Source organism: Saccopteryx leptura, chromosome 10, assembly GCF_036850995.1.
Source record: "Saccopteryx leptura isolate mSacLep1 chromosome 10, mSacLep1_pri_phased_curated, whole genome shotgun sequence".
NCBI lineage: Eukaryota > Metazoa > Chordata > Mammalia > Chiroptera > Emballonuridae > Saccopteryx > Saccopteryx leptura.
The window spans coordinates 23,388,622-23,415,328 of record NC_089512.1 but is presented as its reverse complement, the minus strand read 5'-3'; the positions used below and the strand labels follow the sequence as shown (position 1 = coordinate 23,415,328).

General features: G+C 41.2%; 1 protein-coding gene across 5 annotated transcripts in view; it reads right to left on the bottom strand.

The window, feature by feature from the left end:
• NEK10 (NIMA related kinase 10) overlaps nt 1-24,682 on the bottom strand; it is a 205,801-nt gene extending 181,119 nt beyond the window's left edge. For 2 of the 5 annotated variants that reach the window (XM_066350788.1, XM_066350783.1), the window contains exon 1: nt 24,586-24,682. The gene's annotated coding sequence lies outside the window, so the exon portion shown is untranslated. Of the gene's footprint in view, nt 1-4,356; nt 4,420-21,659; nt 21,819-21,850; nt 21,962-24,585 lie in introns of those variants that run through there. The other 3 variants (XM_066350785.1, XM_066350784.1, XM_066350787.1) reach the window with 3 other exon arrangements.
• Nucleotides 24,683-26,707: the final 2,025 nt, after the last annotated feature.

The window sequence follows — 26,707 nt, the reverse complement described above, 5'->3', positions numbered from 1 at the left end:
AGCATGCATTATTGTCATAATTTCATGCCTCAACATATTATGAAATCAATGGTCAAAGGCCAAGTGTTTCAGAGGTATTGAGAAGCAAAAGGAACTGCCAGTGAATGTTTCCCTGCAACAGAATCTAGTAAAGTTTAATTTTGTGAAATGCACAAAGCCAGGCCCTGGCCAGTTGGCTCAGTGGTAGAGGATCAGCCTGGCATGTGGAAGTTCCAGGTTGAATTCCCAGTCAAGGCACACAGGAGAAGTGACCATCTGCTTCTCCGCCCCTCTGCTTCTCTCTCTCTCTCTCTCTTTCCTTCCTGCAGCCATGGCTAGATTTGAGCAACATTGGCCCCAGGCACTGAGAATGGCTCCATGGCCTCGCCTCAGGCACTGAAATGGCTCAGTTGCTGAGCAACAGAGCAACGCCCCAGATGGGCAGAGCATCACCCTGAAGGGGGCTTCCCAGGTGGATCCTGGTTAGGGCGCAATGTGGGTGTCTGTCTCTCTGTCTCCCGGATCTAAGTAAAAAAAGGAAAAAATAAAATAAAATTTAAAAAAAGAGAAAGAAATCTACAAAGGCAGTTTAAGGAACTAAAAATTATTTTCCCAATATAGTTCTCATATTTGTGACAAAATGTTAAACTGAAAATGAGAGTTGGGGACTGAGGTTCTCATCACAGATGCACACCAAGAAAAATGCCTCATTGCATTGATATTTCAGGATTGTGCCTAGTACATAATACGACGGACTCATTCACTCAACAAATATTTATTTACTATGTCCAATCTCAGACAGAAAACTGCTAAAAGAGGTTATCACCAGTATGCATTTCTACCACAAGCAAAGAAAAACCCACTTAGAAACTTTAAAATATGTTTTGTGTGGTATTCAGACAGAGATTTGAATTAGTATTGGCTTTACTCTGAAAGAAAGAAAGAAGGAAAGGAAGGAAGGAGGGAAGGTGGAAGAGAGGAAGAATGAGTGATCTGTAAATTATTCTTTAAAAGCAAAATATCCAAGTGCTTTCTATAGAGAGATATTAAAATACCCCCCCCCAACATTCTAAAATAAATGGAAATACAGTTAAAGTAAATAGAATCTAGTTTTATTCTTCCCTCAAAGACTGAGGGCAAATTCCACATAGACACCCTGGCCCTTTGGCTTCGAATTCCTGCTCGGTGCTAAGTGGCAGCCTGTCTCAGGGGCAGGAGATGAGAACTACAACAGTTAGCAAGTGAAAACGTGTGGGAAAGCCCACAGCCTTCTTCTGCGAGGCAGTCACATCGATGGCGATCAAACCCGCTAAACACCCTGTCTCGTTCCCCTGTTTAATCTCCGAGATTTTATTGACTCGGTGTGTGAACAGGAAATAATCATCTAATAGTTTCATCAGTTTAAGATTAGCATTTACTCTCTGAACTGCAAGAGTAAAAAAAAAAAACTCTCTGGAAATGTTTCACTTAATTAAACAGTAAACAAATCCACCAGAATCAGTAGAAACAGGCAATTGCCTTTATGATCAAAAACCAAAATCCTTTCCACTTGATGGCTGTTAATATAGAAACTGGTCCAAAAAAAAAAACAAAAACAATAACTTTGAGAATTTGAGAATGCTTGAGAATATTTCATCTAACTTAATTTTAAAATAGCAAAAATGATGACACTGTGCCAATGGTTATAATCCAAAATGGGGCCGAGGATTAGGAGGCGGGTTTGGTGGGAGGGAGGGCAGTTCAGATCGTAAGTCAAGTTGCCCAGAGGAAGACAATTTATTGAAGAAGTGTTTCCAAGACAGGTGGAGCAAGGGTGCTGCCTAAGGCAAGAGCTCCCCGCGGGGTGGCTTCAGTCTGTTCCAAGGAGTTTTCGGGAGGATACAGACTATGTCTCAGAGCTGTCTGAAACCAAAGGAACGGAGCCGCTCTCTCGTGTTCATGTCGCCTTCAGTCACTGGGTGAGGGCCACCAACGGAGGGCATAACTTCCCAGGCACTTCTGTTTGGAAAGTAAGGAGGCTCTAGAAGTTTGGGAGGAGTCCTCGGAAAGAGATACAGGAACTGGCCGTTGGAAGCAAAAAACCACTGAAGCCAAGGCCCAGCACAAACAGTCACAGGGATGGGAGAGGCTCCGAAGGCAGGCCCAGGTCACCACTGTGATCACCGGCGCCAGAGGGGGAGCTGTGAGGGTACAAGAACCTTTGCTGTGGCTACACGCTGAACCCAAGCCTCCTGCAGTAGCTCTCCATTACTGAGCTGGATTTCCCTCCTTCTACACGACCTGGTGGCCAAGCAGCTAGCTTGGTCTTTGGCCCTCTTCTCTTCTCTGTCTATCCCTTCCTCTCTAAGGTGTCTCCTACAGTCCCATGGCTTTAAATCCCAAATTTATATGTTCAGTCCTAACCCCATCTGACCTCCTCAATGTGCAGTGTCACCTGGATGTCTAACAGCACCCCAAATTTAAAGTACCCCAAACAAATGTCTTGACCCCCACCCCGAGACCAAATTCCCCTAATGTCCACCATCTAGTCCCTGGCACCACCCCGCTAGTCTAGACAAAGATCTGGTCCCTCTCCTTTACCTCCCACATCCAAGCCACCAACAAGACCAATCAGTCAGCTTGCCCCGGTCTCCACTCCCACTGCTGACACTCCAAGCCACCATATCTCTTGCCTGGACCAGTTAGCACCTCCTCACCCATCACCCTGCTTCCGCTCTTGCTCCTCTATATCCACAGGAGCCCATGGGATTAATTTAAAATTTGAATCAGATCCTGCCACTCTGTGGTTCACAACCTTCCTGTGGCCTCCTGTCGACTGGGCTTCCAACCGTTACTTTCAGCTCCGAGCCCTCCTCTCCTCTCCCTCTGGCTCACTCCGCTGCCTCTGGGCTGGCTTTCTCCCAGCCTCATTCCTGCCCGAAAGCCTGGGCACCTGTGCCTCTCAAATTCTCTGGCAGGCTCTGCCGTGTCATTCAGGTCTCAGCTCACATGTCCCCCTCCTTAGTGAGGGCGCCTCTGATAACCTTCAGCCACATAGTCACTCCCACTCACTCAGTTTTACCACCTCCGCCCGTTTGATTTCCCTCTGGGGCTCATCAGCATCAGGAACCTTGCTGGCCATCCACTGGTTTCCTGGCACTAGATCATAAACCCCACATGGACAGAGATGGTGTCTATTCTATCAGCAAATGCATCCCCAGCACACAGAACAACACTTACAACAGTGCGTGGCAAGGTGCAAGCACAGTGTAAAAACACACACAAAAAAAATTGTGTCACAATCCAGAAGGAGTGGCTTAGGAATTATTTTTACCAAAGTCTGTGAATTATTTGCTGCTTTAATTATTTACAGTTAGAGCCCCCACACCTGGTGCTCCTCTGCAATGCCCCAGGCAAGCTAGTACTCCTCATGTTGTAAACCTAAGCATGAAATATTGCAGTGGCCGCATTTACCCCATAAGACCAGGGGTTGGACATCCCTTATTCACCAGACACTTGAGAGGCGAACAATAAATACAAGGTGGGGCAAACATAGGTTTACAGTTGTGAGTATGCAAAACAGAGTTTATTCTTGTATTATTAGTAATCATTGCATTATTTTCCGTACAAACAACTGTCAACTTATGTTTTCTTCACCCTGTATTTATTGAATAAAAAAAAGTAATAATGGATAAAAGATTAAAAAAAAAAACCTGTGTCATTACTCTTTGAGTTCAAAACTCATTATCCTTCGTTATAAATCAAATCAATTGATTAGTATGTGTAATGTTATAATAAACTCAAACATACTCAGGAATTATCTCCCTTAGTCTTTAGGAGAGAAATTAGAGTTCTATATTCAGTAACATTCATGAACAGTGCTTCTCAAACTATCTATGAAGCATTTGTAAATTTCAAATCTAGTAAGGACCAATACGTTTGGTCCACATCCTGTTCTGCTAGTTAAATCCGCTGATCATGTGCTTGGATATTGAAGCAATGTTAAATCGCTGTAAATATTTCTAAACCCTCTCGATTTTTACTTACCTCCTCATGGACCAATAACGCACCCATCCGAAGACTGTCTAAACAGCAATGGCCTAGATAAGTGAAGTCTTTTCTTTTCCAATAATAATATTGTTTCTACAGCAACCCTAAATGATTCTCTGAGAGCCACTACCCCAAGTACAGAGCCCAAGGGGAGGAACTCAGTAGCTGTCAATTCCAAGACAACCAGGAGAGGGCGAGAGTGAGCCTGGGTCGGGAGAGCCATGGTCCAATATGGCTGAACATGGGGCCCCCACGTCAACCCGAGCACTCTTGCTTCTGTGAGCTTCTGTGTTGTTTCATTTGAGCAAGGGGTTCTTCTGCTAAAAACACAAATAGAAAACCACTCACTTTCTAACATTTCTTTTACAGATGAGATGAAGCCAAAAAAGATTACAACACTTGTGCTGAAAAAGATTTTCCTTTGATTCTAAATGGAAAAGCTGAAGTTTAGTATTCTTTTCTGAAAAAATAAAAAAAAGGGAATGATCACAGAAGTGAAAGTTAATATGTAAAATTTAAGTGAATATCACTTTAAGAGCAGAAACTTCTGGTATCTTTCCTTTGCGCCTCAGTCATGGGACCAAAACACGACACAAGAGATCTTTCTATGCATCGCAGGACAGCCACATGGGTTTGGTGTTTACAACCCAAGTCAAGCAAAAAAATAACCACAATTCTGACTCACTGCTGAATTTCTTAATCCATTTTTTAAAAAGAAACCCTCAAAAGTAATTTCTATGTTCTATTGTCATCTGAATTTTGAGTTAATGCTAAGACGTCTCCAGAGACACACACCTCATTTGCTTGCGATCACTTGCAGGTAATTGCAAGGTAAACACGTATGACAGCAAAAGATATCCAAGCCAGGGGAAAAATCGGCTGACTGTAATTAATCTCAATTGTGTAATATAAACCCACTAACTAATAGCATGATACCTGTGGTATGTTTTCCAGATTACTGACCTGGAAATCATTTTTATCCCACAGTTGACATGGCCACCCAAAAGGTTCTGACATGGTCTCAACTTTTCCAAAATCATTTGATTCATTATAGGAAAGAGCTTCAAATCCCACAATACCTGTTTCTCCTTTTAATCACTTAGGTTGAACCTTTGTAAATATTCCATCTTATTTACTAAAAATGTTGTTTAAAAGAAGACTTTGAAAGTAGTAACAGTAAGAGGGTTTGGCATAGCTAAAGTTAATCATCACTTTGGGTAACTCGGGTTTATTATTTTGAAAAATAACTAAAATAAACTGCTAAGAACCTTACCACAAAAGGGAGTTAGAACTTCCTTGTAAAAATGAGAGGGAGTCCTTATTTCTGTTGATGAATAATGGTTACATTCCACATCAGATGACAGGGGGCAGGTTCAGTCTGTGCTCCAGTAGACATTAAAGAAGCTTAGAGAAATTACAGCGCCACAGCTAGCTGGCATTACAAAATGAAAAATCAACTCTCTAATTCCTTTACTGTGAATATATTTTTCTTAAACATTCCTTTACTAGTGGTTCTTTGAAAAGAGTGGTTAAAATAACATATAACTCACGGAAAGCAACAGAAATAAGAAAAATGTGTTAAAATGCATTGGTTAAATGTTATTTTCTTAATTCTGATCATTGTACCATGGTGATGCAAGATCCTAACCTTGGGGAAGGTGAGTAAAGAATATACAGGAACTTTCTGTACTATTTCTGCAGTTTTCATGCAAGTCTAAAATTATTTCAAAATTAACACTTAAAAATGTGTTGGCCACTTGAGCAGTTAATTTAAGTAAAGTGCTCTGAGACTAGAGAAAGGATCCTTTCTTTTTTTTTCCAAAGAATAATTGCGCTTGCCTGACCAGTGGGGGTACAGTGGATAGAGAGTCAGCCTGGGATATTGAAGTCCCAGGTTGGAAACCCAAGGTCGCTGGCTTGAGCGCCAACTTGCTAGCTTGAGCATGGGGTTGCTGGCTTGAGCCCAAAGATCGCTGGCTTGAAGCCCAAGGTCGCTGGCTTGAGCCTAAGGTCATTGGCTTGAGCTAGGGGTCACTGGCTCGGCTTGAGCACACAGGTCAAAGGCACTTATGAGAAGCAATCAATGAAACACGAAAATACCACAACTACAAGTTGATGCTTCTCATCTCGCTCCCTTTCTCTCTCTTTCTCTCTCTCTCTCTCTCAAAAAAAAGAATAACTGCACTTAATTTCACAGATATAGGTGCTTAGTCTTTTCAAATTAGTTGCATTTTAGAAAACTATACATCTTGCATAGAAAGTTTCAAGTTAAATTGGATAAATTACTGGCAAATAAAACATACACATATGTAAACAGAATAACTTAAAATCAATAAAAAGTAAAAAAAAACAAAAAAACATACACACTTTAAAAGTAAAGTGATCAAAAAGTCAAGAAAATCTTGTAAGAAACATGACTTGCTTATATCTATTATAGCTCAAAAAGGGAGTCTGGTTCTCTAAACTGTAGGCTTGATTTTGTCCTATATATTATTACATTGTTATGGTTCTTCAATGGACTATGTGTGAAGCTAGCAGAAAAGAGACAGTTACTACAAGAAGGAACCTTAGAGCACATCTAGTATGAGGGTCTGACACCTTCCACGCCCAGAAACAGAATGTAAACGAGTGACAGTTGTAGAGTAGCTGACAAGAGTGTCAGGGGTTCAGTCAAACCTGAAAAGGCATACCTTTCCTAAAGGAATTCAAAATCACATTAAAAATAAAGCTAAGCAGACCCTGAGCGGTGGCTCAGTGAATAGAGCATCAGCCCGGCATATGGACATCTTGGGTTCCTGGTCAGGGCTCACAGGAGAAGTGACCATGTGCTTCTCTCCCATTCCCTCTCCCTCTTCTCTCCCTCTCTCTCTCTCTCTCACTCTTTCTCTCTCTCTCTCTTCCTCTCTCTCTCTTCACCTCCTGCGGCCAGTGGCTCAATTGGTTCCAGTGTGGTAGCAGGTGCTGAGGATAGCTTCTTTGGAGAGCATCTGGCTCAGGCACTAAAAATAGCTCAGTGCTTTAGTACTGGCCAAAGATGGGGTTGCTAGGTAGATCCTAGTCTGGGCGCATGTGAGAGTCTGCCTCACTATCTCCTCTCCTTTCACATACATACATACATACATACATACATACATACATACATACATACATACATAGCTAAACAAATTGAAACACCTGCTCAGGACATACAAAGCATATCTACAGGTCACCAGTTGCAGATCATGATTTAATGCCCTTCATTTAACACACAAAGTAACTGTGTGCCTAAGAGTAGGAAAACAAAGCCCTGTTCACCTACAGGGTCTAACTCAATGGCAAACTCTGGGATAGGTGGAAAAGAGAGGATTTGTTGACTTTAGCACTTAGCCGAGGGCAAAGAGTGGTATAATAGAATTGATGCTTGCATAACTCCCCCTCCTGGACCCTGGAGTGTTACAAACATCCATCATTCATCCAGGCTCACTCCTGTGAACTAGGTTAGGTAGGTGGTGTACGATATCTTTATCAGGATGGAACACTGAGACGCAGTTGCTACAGAGCCTCCACTGGCAGGACTGTTGCCAGCTAAGGGCAAGTGTTATCGTGGCCACGCTCCTGAGTCAATAGACTTGACACTTACCTTGTGCAAATAGTTTTACTATAAACAATCTTCTCTTTTTGATTTACACAAGCACTTGGAGATAAAATGAATCAAAAATGCTAATGGTATTCTGATTGTCTTTCACTCATTCTCTCAAATTTTTTGACCATGGCTGTATGTTAGAGACTTCCTTTTCCTCTGACTAATACTAACCCAAGTCGGTCTGAGAGTGTTGCTCCAAAGTTAAATAGAGTATGTGGCAAAAAAAAATACCATTACAGTTTTCTTATGTTCACGCCTTATTCCCATTCAAACTCATATCTTTCTGTCATAAAGGGAAACACCCGCAGATATGAATGCCATCTGCACAGATCCCGCAACCGCCCCTGCATCACGCTGTTTGTGGCGTGTCTGCTGGAGCCCAGTGCCTGCTAGCGCAAGTCTACTCACGCCAGAGCTCAGCAGCTGTCTGTGTTAGAACAGATGAACCGGAGACACATATAGTATTAAGCAGCAACATTAAAAAGGGGGAAATAGAGAGATGACGTCAGAGTAATGGCGGGGTAGGAAGCGATACCGATAAATCTCCCCCAAAACTCAACAACATCTTCAACCAGAAACAGAAAAACCTATACTTGGAGCCTCCAGATGCTTCGCTATACATCCGAAGGTATGGTCGAGTGAAAAATTGGCTAAATATATAACTAAACCCCGAAGGAATTAGGGAGTAAGAAATGCTCTGCCTACCTCACTAACCTAAACAGGGCAGCTTTCTCTGGTAACTGTGAATATAGAAACTGAGGCGGGCAAAGGGGGTGAATAGATCCAGGCCGCGGCACAAACGGCCAAACCAGGCTATGGCACGGAGATCCAAGCCGAGGAAAAACTGATCCTGTGGCAACCCGGGCAATACAAGCTAACACTCGCACCAAACCCAAAGAAAGAAAGACAAGCGGGGCAGCCATTTTACCCGATCTCCTGGTCGGTGCGCAGTTAGTGGGCGAGAGATTCCTCCGAGTGCCCCAGCAGTGGGTGCCCGTGTTACCCCACAGAGAGGCAGAGTCAGAGGCCTTTCTGTGGGCCGAAAGCAGAATCTCTGGGCAGCCCCAGCGCCCTGGGAAAGCCGCGCACGGGAGGGAGCGAGAACTAATTCCAACGGTGGAAATTTTCCGTGCTGGTGGGGGTTGCACTCAGAGGGAAACGCGGCCGGCCTCATATCCTGGTCTGCGTGCGCAGATAGGGAGTGAGAGATTCCTCCAAGTGCCTCGGCAGTGCGCGCCCGTGTTATCGCACAGAGGGGCAGAGTCAGGGGCCTTTGTGTGGGCCAAAGCGGAATCTCGGGCCGCCCCAGCGCCTTGCAAAAGCCGCGCACGGGGACGGAGCAAGAGCCAATTCCAATGCTGCAACTTTTCCATGCGGTTGGGGGTTTCACTCAGAGCGTGAGACTGCTGGCTGGATATCCTGGTCTGCACGCAGATAGCGAGAGTTTCCTCCAAGCGCCCCAGAAGTGGGCGCCCGCCTGTGTTATCGGACAGAGTGGCAGAGCCAGAGGTCTTTGAGTGGGCGGAAAGCCCGCCTGATTATGCTAGCAGCTCTGACTGATTGAGCCTTACCCAGAGCCCTGTGCTGAGTGGAAATAGAGTGGGGAGTTGCCAGCTCTTTGAGCCTCTTACTATCCAGGCAGAGGCAGCAGCAACCCCATAGCTGGATTATCAGGCTACTAATTGAGGAAGGAAAGACTAGGAGAAAGGCTCCAGGAACACAGACTCTCTCACTGTCGGAGCCTATAAATGCTAATGAGCCTCGACTGCCAATGAGACTGAAGCACAATACATGACATTGCCATAGAGACTTATCAACTGCAAACCTCTACCTGAGCGTGCCAAAGGGGCAGAACCCAGGGTACAGAGTCACCGACGAGGAAGAGGGAGAGAAAAGAAAAAGCAAGAAGATAACCTCTCAAAATCAAGAATAATCTGCAGACTTTATAACCTATCCCATTTTATTATATTTGTTCATTTGTTTCTCTTATCTTCATTCTTGATACTTTTTTTCCTCCTCTAATTTGGCCGATTAACTCTCTGCCTGTCTTACTCTCTCCTCTCCTTGAACTACACTACCCATAAGTGTTACATCTCCCATTATCTTTTCTTTCCTCTTCCTTTCTCTCTATGAGGGTTGCACTCCAAAACCCTTAACTCTCTCTCTCTCTCCTTTTTTTTTCTTCTTTTTGTGGTTCCCTCTTTTTTTCTCTCTCTCTCTTTATTTTCTCCCTCTATATTAGTTTCTTCCTTTCTCCTTTACATCTCCTCTCATTCGAACATCAATAACAAACAAATTATCTTACCTGGGACTCAAACTTATGTTTGTGGCATTTTGGGGGGTTTTTACTTCACCTTTTTAACTCACTAGCAGTGATCCCATCCCTGGCTCTCCATTTTATCTAGTTCTTGTTCCACTAAATACAATAGTAATTTTTTAATTTGTCCCCCCATTTTTCTGTTTTCCTCTTATTCCTCTCATCATAACTCTTAGACAACCAACACCTAAAAGCAAATCATTTTATTCTTGACCCAAATTTTTTCCTTATTTGCTTTTTGTGGGTCCATACCCCCCCTTTTTTTTTCTTTTTTTTTTCTTTTTTTTGCCCCTTTATTACTTTTCCGCAATTCAGGCCCTACATCACAGGTATTGTTTGTTATAATTCACAGTTCACCACAAGATTTTCTCAAGAAAGAGCGGAGAGGAGAGGAGAGGAAAAAAAAGGAGGGGGGGGGATAATTTCCTTTTTTTTTAATTTTTATTTTATTTTATTTTTCTTTATTTCATTAATAATTTTTTTAAAAAAAAACAACTCTTTTCGATTTTTTTATTTTTTTATTTTTTTTAACTTTTTATTCTTTATTAAATCTCATTAATACTATCAACAAAAACACCCTCAGATGCCATTAAGGAAGAGAAAATCGAATATCATGGATACAAAAGAAAGAGAGGTAACACAGCTAGATGAGGAAAAATCTACGGAGAAAAAATTTAATATATTGGAAACCTTGGAGCTAAATGACAAAGAATTCAAGATAGAAATCCTAAAAATCCTCCGAGATATACAAGAAAACACAGAAAGGCAATTTAGGGAGCTCAGAAAACAACTCAATGAACACAAAGAATATATGTCCAAGGAAATTGAAACTACAAAAACAAATCAAACAGAGATGAAAAACTCAATTCACGAGCTGAAAAATGAAGTAACAAGCTTAGCTAATAGAACAGGTCAGATAGAAGAGAGGATTAGTGAAATAGAAGACAAGCAACTTGAGGCACAAAAGAGAGAAGAAGAAAGAGACTCAAAAATTAAAAAAAAAATGAGATAGCCCTACAAGAATTATCTGACTCCATCAAAAAGAATAACATAAGAATAATAGGTATATCAGAGGGAGAAGAGAGAGAAAATGGAATGGAGAACATACTCAAACAAATAATAGATGAGAACTTCCCAAGCCTGTGGAAAGAACTAAAGCCTCAAGTTCAAGAAGCAAACAGAACTCCGAGTTTTCTTAACCCCAACAAACCTACTCCAAGGCATATCATAATGAAATTGACACAAACCAACAGCAAAGAAAAAATTCTCAAGGCAGCCAGGGAAAAGAAGAATACAACATATAAAGGAAGGCCCATTAGATTATCATCAGATTTCTCAGCAGAAACTCTACAAGCTAGAAGAGAGTGGACCCCAATATTTAAAGTCCTGAAAGAGAGGAACTTTCAGCCACGAATACTATACCCATCAAAGCTATCCTTCAAATATGAAGGAGAAATAAAAACATTCACAGATACAGAAAAGATGAGGGAATTTATCATCAGAAAACCCCCACTCCAGGAATTACTAAAGGGGGTTCTCCAATCAGATACAAAGAACAAAAAAAAACAGAGCCACAAGTAAAAGCTCCAAGAATAACACAATAAAACCAAATTTAAACTGTGACAACAACAAAAAGAAAGAGGGGGAGAAGATGGAGATTAACAGTAGCAAAGGACGATGGAGTGCAAAAGTACTCACAAAATAGTTCGCTACAATGAACAGGGTAGGGACCCTTTTCATTACTCAAAGGTAACCACCATTGAAAAAACCACCACAGAAGCACATGAGATAAAAAAGATAGCAACAGAGGAAAGATGTATGGAATACAACCAAATAAAAACAAAAGATAGAAAAACGAAAGAGAAGGATCAAACAAGACCCAAAACTAACAGAAAGCAAGATATAAAATGGCAATAGGGAACTCACAAGTGTCAATAATTACACTAAATGTAAATGGATTAAACTCACCAATAAAAAGGCACAGAGTAGCAGAATGGATTAAAAAAGAAAATCCAACTGTATGCTGCCTACAGGAAACTCATCTAAGTAACAAGGATAAAAACAAATTCAAAGTGAAAGGCTGGAAAACAATACTCCAAGCAAATAACATCCAAAAAAAAGCAGGTGTAGCAATACTCATATCGGATAATGCTGACTACAAGACAGGAAAAGTACTCAGAGACAAAAATGGCCATTTCATAATGGCTAAGGGGACACTGAATCAAGAAGACATAACAATTCTTAATATATATGCACCAAACCAAGGAGCACCAAAATATATAAGACAACTACTTATTGATCTTAAAACAAAAACTGACAAAAATACAATCATACTTGGAGACCTCAATACACCGCTGACGGCTCTAGATCGGTCATCCAAACAGAGAATCAACAAAGACATAGTGGCCTTAAACAAAACACTAGAGCACCTGGATATGATAGACATCTACAGGACATTTCATCCCAAAGTGACTGAGTATACATTTTTCTCCAGTGTACATGGATCATTCTCAAGAATTGACCATTTGTTGGGCCACAAAAACAACATCAGCAAATTCAGAAAAATTGAAGTAGTACCAAGCATATTTTCTGATCATAAAGCCTTGAAACTAGAATTCAACTGCAAAAAAGAGGAAAAAAATCCCACAAAAATGTGGAAACTAAACAACATACTTTTAAAAAATGAATGGGTCAAAGAAGAAATAAGTGCAGAGATCAAAAGATATATACAGACTAATGAAAATGACAATACGACATATCACAATCTATGGGATGCAGCAAAAGCAGTGATAAGAGGGAAGTTCATATCACTTCAGGCATATATGAACAAACAAGAGAGAGCCCAAGTGAACCACTTAACTTCCCACCTTAAGGAACTAGAAAAAGAAGAACAAAGACAACTCAAAACCAGCTGAAGAAAGGAGATAATAAAAATCAGAGCAAAAATAAATGAATTAGAGAACAGAAAAACTATAGAAAAAATTAATAGAACAAGGAGCTGGTTCTTTGAAAAGATCAACAAAATTGACAAACCCTTGGCAAGACTTACCAAGGAAAAAAGAGAAAGAACTCATATAAAGAAAATCCAAAATGAAAGAGGAGAAATCACTACGGACACCGTAGATATACAAAGAATTATTGTAGAATACTATGAAAAACTTTATGCCACTAAATTCAACAACCTAGAAGAAATGGATAAATTCCTAGAACAATACAACCTTCCTAGACTGAGTCAAGAAGAAACAGAAAGCCTAAACAGACCTATCTGTAGAGAAGAAATAGAAAAAACCATTAAAAACCTCCCCAAAAATAAAAGTCCAGGCCCTGACGGCTATACCAGCGAATTTTATCAAACATTCAAAGAAGACTTGGTTCCTATTCTACTCAAAGTCTTCCAAAAAATTGAAGAAGAAGCAATACTTCCAAACACATTTTATGAGGCCAACATAACCCTCATACCAAAAACAGGCTAGGATGGCACAAAAAAAGAAAACTACAGACCAATATCTCTAATGAATACAGATGCTAAAATACTAAACAAAATACTAGCAAATCGAATACAACAACATATTAAAAAAATAATACATCATGATCAAGTGGGATTCATCCCAGAGTCTCAAGGATGGTTCAACATACGTAAAACGGTTAACGTAATACACCATATCAACAAAACAAAGAACAAAAACCACATGATCTTATCAATAGACACAGAAAAGGCTTTCGATAAAATACAACATAATTTTATGTTTAAGACTCAACAAAATGGGTATAGAAGGAAAATATCTCAACATGATAAAGGCCATATATGATAAACCATCAGCTAACATCATATTAAATGGCACTAAACTGAAGGCTTTCTCCCTTAAATCAGGAACAAGACAGGGTTGTCCACTCTCTCCACTCTTATTTAATGTGGTACTAGAGGTTCTAGCCAGAGCAATCAGACAAGACAAAGAAATAAAAGGCATCCATATCGGAAAAGAAGAAGTAAAGGTATCACTTTTTGCAGATGATATGATCCTATACATCGAAAACCCCAAAGAATCCACAAAAAGACTACTAGAAACAATAAGCCAATACAGTAAGTTCGCAGGATACAAAATTAACATACAGAAGTCAATAGCCTTTCTATATGCCAACAATGAAACAATTGAGAACGAACTCAAAAGAATAATCCCCTTCACGATTGCAACCAAAAAAATAAAATACTTAGGAATAAACATAACAAAGAATGTAAAGGACTTATATAATGAAAACTATAAACCATTGTTAAGGGAAATCGAAAAAGATATAATGAGATGGAAGAATATACCTTGTTCTTGGCTAGGAAGAATAAATATAATCAAGATGGCTATATTACCCAAAGCAATATACAAATTTAATGCAATTCCCATCATACTTCCAATGACGTTTTTTAAAGAAATAGAGCAAAAAATCATCAGATTTATATGGAACTATAAAAAACCCCGAATAGCCAAAGCAATCTTAAAGAAAAAGAATGAAGCTGGTGGCATTACAATACCTGACTTCAAATTATATTATAGGGCCACGACAATCAAAACAGCATGGTATTGGCAGAAAAATAGACACTCAGACCAATGCAACAGAATAGAAAGTCCAGAAATAAAACCACATATATATAGTCAAATAATTTTTGATAAAGGGGCCAACAACACACAATGGAGAAAAGAAAGCCTCTTCAATAAATGGTGTTGGGAAAACTGGAAAGTCACATGCAAAAGAATGAAACTGGACTACAGTCTCTCCCCCTGTACAAAAATTAACTCAAAATGGATCAAAGATCTAAACATAAGACCTGAAACAATTAAGTACATAGAAGAAGACATAGGTACTCAACTCATGGACCTGGGTTTTAAAGAGCATTTTATGAATTTGACTCCACAGGCAAGAGAAGTGAAGGCAAAAATTAATGAATGGGACTACATCAGACTAAGAAGTTTTTGCTCAGCAAGAGAAACTGATAACAAAATAAACAGAAAGCCAACTAAATGGGAAATGATATTTTCAAACAACAGCTCAGATAAAGGCCTAATATCCAAAATATACAAAGAACTCATAAAACTCAACAACAAACAAACAACCAATCCAATAAAAAAATGGGAAGAGGATATGAACAGACACTTCTCCCAGGAAGAAATACAAATGGCCAACAGATATATGAAAAGATGCTCATCTTCTTTAGCTATTAGAGAAATGCAAATCAAAACGGCAATGAGATACCACCTCACACCTGTTCGATTAGCTATTATTAGCAAGACAGGTAATAGCAAATGTTGGAGAGGCTGTGGAGAAAAAGGAACCCTCATACACTGTTGGTGGGAATGTAAAGTAGTACAACCATTATGGAAGAAAGTATGGTGGTTCCTCAAAAAACTGAAAATAGAACTACCTTATGACCCAGCAATCCCTTTACTGGGTATATACCCCAAAAACTCAGAAACATTGATACGTAAAGTCACATGCAGCCCCATGTTTATTGCAGCATTGTTCACAGTGGCCAGGACATGGAAACAACCAAAAATCCTGTCAATAGATGACTGGATAAAGAAGATGTGGCACATATACACTATGGAATACTACTCAGCCATAAGAAATGATGACATCGGAACATTTACAGCAAAATGGTGGGATCTTGATAACATGATACGAAGCGAAATAAGTAAATCAGAAAAAAACAGGAACTGCATTATTCCATACGTAGGTGGGACATAAAAGTGAAACTAAGAGACATTGATAAGAGTGTGGTGGTTACGGGGGGGGGGGGGGGGGGGAGGGGGGAATGGGAGAGGGAAAGGGGGAGGGGGTGGGGCACAAAGAAAACAAGATAGAAGGTGACAGAGGACAATCTGACTTTGGGTGATGGGTATGCAACATAATTGAACGACAAGATAACCTGGACTTGTTATCTTTGAATATATGTATCCTGATTTATTGATGTCACCCCATTAAAAAAATAAAATTATTAAATAAAAAAAATTAAAAAAAAAAAAGGGGGAAATAATGCCCAGATAATATGAAAGAAGAATTTATATTAACCAGTCAATGAAAGTAACTAAAGTAGCACACCAAATTTCCATTTCTCATTAGCCCCAAACATTCTGTGGACAAAAAAATAAAATAAAAGACAGGGCCATGAACTAAACCTGACAAGCTCAGATGAGCCCTGCACAACAGCCCTGCAAACTCAGAGACCTAAAGTCAATACTCAGGATGGTCTAAATCCGTGGTAGTTAACTTGGTCCCTACCGTCCACTAGTGGGCGTTCCAGCTTTCATGGTGGGTGGTAGTGGAGCAACCAAAGTATAAATAAAAAGATAGATTTAACTATAGTAACTTGTTTTATAAAGATTTATTCTGCCAAACTTAGTGAAAATCCGGCATAAAGTACTTAGTAAGTAATTATTATTATATGCTTTAACTTGATGTAACTCTGCTTTATAAATTTTATAAAGTAAAGTTACTTCCCTACTTTATAAATCACCATTACTGTGGAACCGGTGGGCGGTTAGAAAATTTTACTACTAACAGAGATACAAAAGTGGGCGGTAGGTATAAAAAGGTTGACTACCCCTGGTCTAAATCAAACCTTTCTAGCTAAAAGCAGTTTATGGCGGGTAGTCATATCCTAGGGATGCATTCTCTCTCAACAAAGAGCAGTGCTTGCTTTTACTCAAGCCTGTCTGTTGGCTTTTGCCTCTATGATAATGTACCGATATCATGCCTCTGGAAAGTGAGGGTTATCTTTTTTCCCATCAGGCCAGACATCCCACCAGAGCAGGAGCCAGGCACCCCTCATTGTTATTGTTATCATGTGACTCATTAACTGTTAGTTGTCTTGTTCCTGCCTCTGTGAAAGAAGTTTCAGCATATACACACTTTCACTTCTAACCCAATCCCAGACATTTCCTCACTTTGCCTTCCCCTGCCTCCCTAATCTATCACCGATCAATTTCATGTAACCCCCTTATGTCTTCCCCTTTGATTTTAATGTATAAAATACGTGGTGAAACCACCGTGTTCTGAGCACTTTCTCAGTCCGTTGAGACTTTGCTTCCCAGCAATTGTCCACAATTTGGCTCAGATAAACTCATAAAAATATCCTTATAGGTTTAGAAGTTGTTTTACATTGACAATAGTAAAATTACATTTTATTCCTTGCTTTGGTGTTAGAGAGAAAATGACAGTCATTCATTCCTTCAAGAAATAGTGACTGATCCTCTTATATATGCCCGGTATAGAGGATACTGTGCTGAGTAAGACATGGTCCAAGACATGGTCCCAAATACCTTCCTCCAAAAGTTAACCATTGTGGTAATGTCCTGAATTAGCAATGAGTGTGGATGCGTGGGTCAGTGACAAGTGAGGAATGACTCAGACCCAGACCGTCTGAGGGAGAAGGCAACACTAGGTAAATACACTGATGTTCCTAACTGGCAGCATTGCAAGAAACCAGAACTTTCTGGGCCCTAAAATAGAATTAAACATTACCTAATAACATTTTATTATTTACTCTTCTCTGTGCAGAAGACACTATTGTGCACTGCAAAAAAAAAAAAAAAAATCCACAATTCAGTGTGTGTAGAAAATCGTAAATATGTAGTTAATATGAAAAAATATTGTCCTTTAAAAAAATTTTCTTACTGTTTAAAACAAGGGATTAAGTAAGAACAGTAGAAATGTCAAAAAGCAGAGAAAATTAATATTCAAAGGAGGTTACAAATTGAGTGTATTCAAGGGGAAGAAAGATCAGTGTGGGCTGAAGAGCTGTGGAAAGGCTCTGAACCCTGGGACTTGAAGAAGGTCCGTGAGAACAGGGAGGGTGGGTGCAGAATGTTCCAGGGGAGGGGACTGACGGGTGGAGGCTCGGCCCCGAGAGCAGTCCGTGAGAACAGGGAGGTGGGTGCAGAATGTTCCAGGGGAGGGGACTGACGGGTGGAGGCTCCGCCCCGAGAGCAGTCCGTGAGAACAGGGAGGGTGGGTGCAGAAGTTCCAGGGGAGGGGACTGACGGGTGGAGGCTAGGCCCCGAGAGCAGTCCGTGAGAACAGGGAGGGTGGGTGCAGAAGTTCCAGGGGAGGGGACTGACGGATGGAGGCTCGGCCCCCGAGAGCAGTCTGGGGAGATGGTGGTAGCTGTGTTGCACTGGAGCTGAGGAATCTGGAAAGAGGTCAGTAATGGGCACATGAGTGAGTGGTGACCTCCAAGACCGCAGCCAATCTGAGCACACGGGCACATGAGTGAGTGGTGACCTCTATGGAACCGCATAGCCTCAAATTAGGCATAACCCTTTGTCACAAACCTCAGAAAAATGACACCTCCCTCTTACTTGCCCCCTTGTTCATTTGGGCACTAAATCCTGACGATTGTTTTACTCACCATGGTTCCAGTCTGCCCCCTTCTCTCCATGCTCGCGGCCAACACCCTAGTCTACAGCACCACGTGAGCTACAGTAATCACTTCCAAAGGGTCCCTCAACTTCCAATTTCTCCTCCCTCCCAAAAACAAACAAAAACACATTCTCCAAACAGCCACAAAAGCACCCTTTCAATGATACAAATTTGACTGATCAAGCCTCCATGGGCTTCTCATTTCTTTAGGATAAAAAATTACAAAGACCTATAAGGTGTTTCATGAGATGATACCTCTGCCCCCCAGCCAGCCCCACTCACACCTGACCCCTGAGTCCTTGTCCCAGGCCTGCTTCTCCTCAACACTCCAGGACCTTTACGCCTGGACACAAGGGCCTGATTGGGACAGACAGGCCTGACAGGCTCATCCATCATGTCTACGCTCAAGTGTCCATTTTTTTTTTTTTTGTATTTTTCTGAAGCTGGAAACTGAGAGGCAGTCAGACAGACTCCCGCATGCACCCGACCGGGATCCACCCTGCACGCCCACCAGGGGGCGATGCTCTGCCCATCTGGGGTGTTGCTCTGTTGCGACCAGAGCCACTCTAGCGCCTGAGGCAAAGGCCATAGAGCCATCCCCAGCGCCCGGGCCCTCTTTGCTCCAGTGGAGCCTCAGCTGCAGGAGGGGAAGAGAGAGACAGAGAGGAGGGAGAGGGGGAGGGGTGGAGAAGCAGATGGGTGCCTCTCCTGTGTGCCCTGGCCGGGAATCGAACCCAGGACTTCCACACGCCAGGCCGTCGCTCTACCACTGAGCCAACCGGCCAGGGCCAAGTGTCCATTCTTTAAAGAAATTTTTGCTGACTTCCATAATGTAGTCACAGCCCCAATAGGCATTGCCTTGCAGCTCTTAAAAAGGGGCAGATTCAGGCAATATTCAATTAATACATAGGTCTGTCTCCTTAGTGTACTGTAGACTAGTCCGGGATAGAAATGACAGTTGGTTCGCTTATCCCCAACGTCCAGCACAGCACTGCTGGTTTATAGCAAAAGAAGTTTTCAATAAATGATTGCTGAGTGAATGAATGAATGAACAAACAATTCCCATGAAACAGAATTTAGAAGCTTTAAGTATAACTGGAGTATCATTGTTTACATATAGAGAACAAAGATAATGAAAAAAATTATCATCAAATAAGTTTGCCCTAGCTGATCAGTATTCACTTATTACAGAATGTTGATTTGATGAAAAATCACTTTGTAAACACAAATAAATATGATATCCATGCTAAATATTAACTAGCTCAAGTATACATGAAAAGACAATAAAATTTGCTAAAGAAAGAATGGGTGTTCATATCTATATCAAGTGCAACATACACATGCACATTATATGAATTCGTGGTCTCCACTGATGAGAGGTTAAAGGTTTGGGAATGTGAATTCTTCCCATTACAGCGCTGGAATGTAGCTCAAGAGCAAGAGTGGTTGCAGAGACCTGGCTCCCACGTGCCCACTCAGTGACCTCAGAATGTCCCTGGATCTCTCTGATTATTAGTTTCCTTATACACCAAAAATAGGAATAACAACATCCCCATTATAAAATGGTAGTTAGAACTAAAGTGAAGTCCCTTTAAAACTGTTGATAGCTATAAAAATATGATAGCTGTTGTAAATATTATCATTTGTAATATTACTGTTCCATGTCAAGAGCTAATGCTTATTTTAAATTATTTGTCTATATTCACTGATCATTGATGACAAACAATAGATATAAAATATTAAAAAAAGGTTTTTATTTTTTCCTGACTGGTAGTGATGTAGCTGATAGAGCATCAACCTGGGAAGCTGAGGTCCCAGGTTTGCAATCCCAAGGTTGTTGGCTTGAGCACAGGTTCACCAGCTTGAGTGCGGGGTCACCAGCTTGAGTACAGGATCGTTAACAAGATCCCCAGGTCACTGGCTTAATCCCAAGGTTGCTGGCTTGAGCAAGGGGTCACTGGCTCAGCTGAAGCCCCCCTACCAGCCAGTCAAGGCACATATGAGAAGCAATCAATGAACAACTAAAGTGACGCAGCTACAAGTTGATAATTCTCATCTCTCTCCCTTCTCTTTTTCAAGAAAAAAAGTTTTATTTTTAATGTCACAAATAGTCTTTATTTTAAGTTTTTTAAACTTAATATTATTTAGGGTTTACTATAAATATTATAAGCACTTTGATGTATTCATTTAATCCTCAAAACAATCCTATGAGGTGGGTTGTGTTTTATCTCCCACTACAGATGAAGCAACTGAGACACTGAAAAGTTAAATAACTTGGCCAAGAACTCAATCTAGTAATAATAACAAGAGTAAATATTTACATGGTGCTTACCTTCTGCCAGAGCCAATTAAGTGCTTTCCATACACTAATATAATTCTCCTAACAAATCTGTAAGACACCCTCCATTACTGCCCCCATTTTACAGATGAGGAAACTGAGTCCCACAGAGGTTAAGTAATTTGTCTGAGTCATAGAGCCAGTAAGTGTTAGAGCAGGGCCGTAAAGCCAGGAAGAGCCGTCTCTGCTAATCTAATGCTACACTAACTCTCATTTATCGATGGCATTTATCCAGCTCCCTATTCACCTAAGTGAATTTTCTAGAGAAATGTTTGTCATTTTAATAATAAAATATCACTTTACACACCATTTTCTCAAATTAATTAACGATTCTCTAGCTTTTATGCAAAGTGAATTAAATACTGTTACTTTATTCAGATGGCCCAGTGTTAATATTATAGCTGCTGTGTTTTATCCATTCTGCCTCTAGTTTTTATTTTAATTGTTATAGGAGGGGTTTTCTTAGTCTCTTTTCTAGATATGAGCAAGTTTATTGTCATTTCGGCACTTTAACTCTGCTGAGGACTGCAAAGGTAGAACCATCAGTTGTAACTATTTGTAATGGAAGATTTAACAAGCTCTGAGTTGATGCCAATTCTATGGTCTTGCGTGCCTAAACTTTATTATGACTTGCAGATTTTAGCTGAGATGAGGGTAAATTTAACCTCTAGACATGTATGAGTAATTATTTTACCAAATGAGAAATCAAATATTATATAGGGCCCATTTGCATGTTTATTTTTAATTATCAAACACGTCAGGCATATACATACACGAATATGTTTAAATTTCACTTTTCTGTGGAAGACCAAGTCTTCCAGAAATGTGAGAGTTATTTCCAAATCCAAACCACACCCCTTGTCCCCAAACTAACGCTTTCTACCACCCCATCCTGCTTCAGTCTGTTTACTTGCCCCCCCCCCACAGTAGAACATAATACAGTTACACTGCATTTCCTATGTACTCACCACAGTTCTAAAAAATGTGTCTATGTTGATTCATGTAATGAAACAACTCCATTTCACAGGTCAGAAAACTGAGGTGCTAAGGTGACGTTAAGGAGCCAGACAGAGGTCCCACATCCAGCAGTGGGCAAGCTGGGAAGTGAACACAGGCAGTCTGGCCTGTGAGTCTACTCTGTGGACTCTGCTCTTCTTACCTTTGAGAACACAAGTTCCAAAGAAGTAGTAGATTTTTCTGGCTCACTGCTGAATGCCCAGGTGCTCAGTAAATATTGTTGACTGTCTGAGTGAACTTCTATCTCCTCTGCGTCTATTCAAGCGCTTGACTCAGTTCACTCGGACTTTGTTCTCAAAGCTTGACTGGCTCCAACAGGCAGAGTAACATTCCAGACCCTTCACTCACCTAATCCAGTCTTTACTTGTTGAGGTTTCTTTTGACCCACCTTTATCTGGCATGGTGCCCTGGACTCATCAGGTGGTCAGTAAATACTCACTGAATGAATGAGTCTCTTCCCTGTGTCAGAGCTGCTGACATACACAAAAGTTTGTGATCCAGGAGTATAGTGGGGTCAAGTAGTAGGACGATGTCCTAGAAATTGCACTTGACTGAATTAAAAGATTGCTTTTTGCCTTTTGTGAGCTGACCATTAAAATGTCACAATTCTAACCTTCCTTTTTTAAAGGGACTTTATTTATATAGGGAAGTTTTGGGTTTACAACAAAATTGACAAGAAGGTACAGAGACTTCTCATGTATCTTCACCCCGACACCTGTACACCCTCCCCTATTGTCAGTATCACTCACCAGAATGATGTATTTTATACCAAGGATAAACCTACATTGACACATTGTAACCACCCCAAGTCTATAATTCGCCTTAGAGCTCACTCTTGGTGGTGTACGTTCTATGAGTTTGGGCAAATGTATAATGACATCTTCGTTATTATAATATCATTAGGTATTTTCCCTGCCCTAAAACCTTTTGTTCTCTGCCTTTTCATTTCTCCCCTACCCCCAACCCTGCCAACCACTGATCTTTTTTTACTGTTTCCATTGTTTTGCCTTTTCCAGAAGACCATATTGCTGAAATCATATAGTACGTAGCCTTTTCGGATGGGCTTCATTCACTTAACAACATGCACTTGAGGTTTCTTTATGTCTTTTCAGTGTCATACTTCATTTCTTTCTTTCACTGAAGAATGTTCTAGTGTCTGGATGTATCACAGTTCATGTATTCACCCCCTGAAGGACCTCTTGGTTGTTCGCAGGTGTTGGCGACTGTGACTAAAGCTGTTACCAACCTCCATGTGAACGTTTCTATTTTTTAAACATATGAAGATAAACTACGTATAAGGAACTGTACACTTGATACAGATTATGCACATTTAGTCTTTAAAATAACCCTATGAGATAGGTGTTAAGATAGAGAAACTGACTAGAGGCTAATTTGCTGTGGGTCACAGAGCTACAACACTGGAGCCAGGATTCAAACCCATGTATGACTGACTCTAAACCTTATTTCTTACAAACTGCAACATACTCTCTGTCATCCCTTTTAAACTTCTGCCAGATAATAATAGCTATCATCATAATGACTATGGCATGAAATATAGACTATGAAGTGAAATGTTTCCAACTACTAAGGCTCTCAAAATCTGAATAAAACCTGTAAATTCAACATTCAGTTTTTATAAGCCAAAGCGTCATTGGCCAGAAGTTATTTCTGACTTTTCTGGAACTAATAAGAATGCCATAAAAAAAACCCACAACAATAATTTCTCATTTGAGAGCATTTCTTGAACCCCTGCTATATGCATAGTACTGTGATGGGTACAACAAATGAGTAAAACAAACATAGCCTCTGCCTCACAGAGTCTAGAGGAGGAAGCAGAAAAGTAATCAAGCAACATAGAAAATGATCAGGGAGTGAGAGCAGAGCCGGAAGGAGACGGTGCAAAAAGAGAATCCACAGCAGGCAGGGTGAGCTACAGGTGACATTACGACACACGGGAGAGAATGCACGGGATATGAATCTTTGCAGGAAGTGAAATGTCCTTATGTTTGTTTTTTGGGGTTTTTGTCTATTTTTTAGAAAGATCAGTCTAACAATACTGGGGAAAATGGATTAGATAAGGCCAGACTGGAATCAAGTAAGGTGGATGGGCGTTGAATTTACCCAGGGGTCTGGTGAAAATTGCAACATAGTGAGAATGGGGATGGTGAAGGGCAAACTGATTTGACAGCTACTGAGGTGTAGCCTTGACAATGGCTGGAAATGCAGAAGATGTGGTAATGTCAAAGATGATGCCCAGAATGGGGGTTTGGTCACTGAATAGGTGGTGCCAAGACAGGGAAGCCAAGGGTGAGGCCATCTGGTGGGAGTCGGGGGATGGCAGTTAGGGGTGCACACGTGTGGAGTTAACTGGCGGTTGGACTTGGGGGTCTGGCTCTCAGTGAAGCACCCTAAACTGGACGCGCAGGCTTCCCAGTCATCAGCAGACACACGGTGCCTGAGGCATTAGGTGGACAGACTCACCCACGTGGAGCAGAAAAGCAGAGGGCCAGTCAGAGCCGCATCCCACCGGAGGAACGCAGAAAAGCGATGCCCGTAAAGGTTTTATGGCTGAATCTCCAGAGACGTGGGGGCAGATTGGAAGAGACACACTCAGGCTCCATGGAACCAGAATAACTTCTTCATCTAACAAACATCGAAAGCGATGGCACTGCCGCACCATCCATTCGCCCATCCCCAGCCCACCTGCTTTGAGAACGGCTGTGACTCACTCACCTACCCACAGGAGCCCGCGGTGTCAGCCCCTGACTCACGTCGAGTGAAGCTGACTCCCGAGGCTTCGAGGATGCCCCACAAGGACCTGTGGGCACCTCCCTGGGTACCCTGCCTCCAGGGACAGCCTGCTCCTCCTCCACTCACCGTGCGGGAGGGAGGGTCCCTCCTTCAGGCCAATCTCTAAATCGTCCTTCTCATCGTCTCTGCGGCTGTCCCCCACTGCTCCGGACAGAATGGCCCGTCCTGCCCTCCCCACAGCCCACTCCCGGCCCTCTCAACTTCGGGAGCGCCACCACCAGCCGCACGGTTGGATTTTCAATCAAATCCTCTAGGCCACTAACCGGCGCCGGCTGAGCCAATGCCAACACTCCTTCTTCCGCCTCGCGGGGGCGCCACAGCCAATCAGGAACAGCTGTGCTGCCACGAGCCAAAAGCCCTAGCCACAGGTGACGCTACCAGCGTTGCCGTGGCAACCACGGACCGCGCAAGATCCAGCCCCAAGACTGCAAGCTGGAGAGAAGCGAAGTGCTGCTTGGGTGCTGCAGGCACTTCAACCCTATCTACAGCTGCTTGCCTGTGTACAGGCTTTCTAAACACTGAGTTTTTCTAGACTTGGTGTTCCCAACCTTTTGCATTTGACATCAAATGGGTTGAAAGAGCAGCTTCATCTTAGGATGTGTCGTTTCAGGAATTGCTATGGACTAAAAAACCAACTCTTCCGAAGCAAAGATTGGGTATGAAAAGGATCAATACTACATGCTAACTAGCTGTCCTATAGCATGTAAAGTTACTCAAGAGCACTGCATGCTTCAAGTGATGTGACTATGGTGTGGAAAAAGTGTCCAGAGTGTCAAGATATCCAAAGGTACACCTATGCCTAGTTCGTTCTGTGGCGGTGGGCAAGTCTCTTCACCTGTTGTGAAAGTCTCAAGATTCTTTTTGAAAAATATGTATTGCATTAGAAAGGCTTTAAAAAGATACTCCACACTATAGAGCTTTTTAAAAATGAAATATATTGAGTGCTCCTTTTGTGCCAGGCACTATTCCAAACTTTCATTTTGCTTACTCTTCCTATCATCTAGTAGTCAATATTTTCATGTCAGTTCAGGGTTGTAAAATGAAGACACCAGAGATTTCCTAAGCTGCCCAACATGGCAGAGCTCATAACTGATGGAGTGCAGAACCTACGGTTTGAATCTAGAATAGTCTTAACCATGACGATGTCCCTTGACAATTTCTTCAGTTTAGGGCCTATTCAATCCCCTCTTAATACCACTCAAAATGCCACCAGTGCGTCAATTAGTATGGGAATTTTACCTTCCAAATTTGATCTAAAATGAATATGGTGAACCCTTCCCTGATGTTTCTCTGATAAGGAAAAGTCGGCTCAGTGAGATAACAATATGTGGGGTTTGGTCAAGTGAGATAACAATATGTGGGTTTTGGTCACTGAAAACAGATTTTTTTTTTTAACCAAAATAGTAAGACCCCATTTTGGACATAGAGAAAGGTGAGACAAAAGCCAAAGTCAGCACAATTAATTATAATTAAATTTTGGAACTGTAAAACCAGTGAGATTAATATTACCAATCAAAAAAACCAAAAGGTTGACCAGGGCAGGTGGTCTGATGCTGATTGGAAAAGGTATTCTCTACACACATTTAATATACTGAGCAGTGAGACGACATGACTTCACTGAACTTCTTCAGAATACTGAATGTGCTTCCTACCTTCCTCTTCTCAACAAAATATTAAACTGATGTTTTGGCTGTCACTGAATATAACGGAAAGTTGCATAGATTGGGAGGAATGAAGACACTTGCTATTTGAGGAGAGGTGCACTGTCTTTCATGTCTGCCTGGTAAGGGTCCACAGTGTGCTCTGTAACATGTTAAAGGTCCTGACCTCAGAGGAGTCATGCTTATAGCATATGTTTCTCTTTGTGTTTTCTAATAGCTTTTATACTATCCTAGAATGAATTCACAGATAATGAAAATTATCTAGTTCAGAAGTAAAACAGTATAATAGCTATAACATAAAGAACAAATAAAAGTAACTTAAATAGATATTAAAATATTCAGGATCAACTTAACAAAACACTTCCCAAAATTTCTAAAAGTACCCCAAAACCACTGGTCTAGGACCAAAACAAGGGTATTACATCCACATACATTTTCAATTGAGAAATGAGAATGATCTTGTAGACTGAAAACTGAAGGCTGAATAGAATTTGAAGAGAAAGCAGAGTTTAAATTGAGCTTTGAAT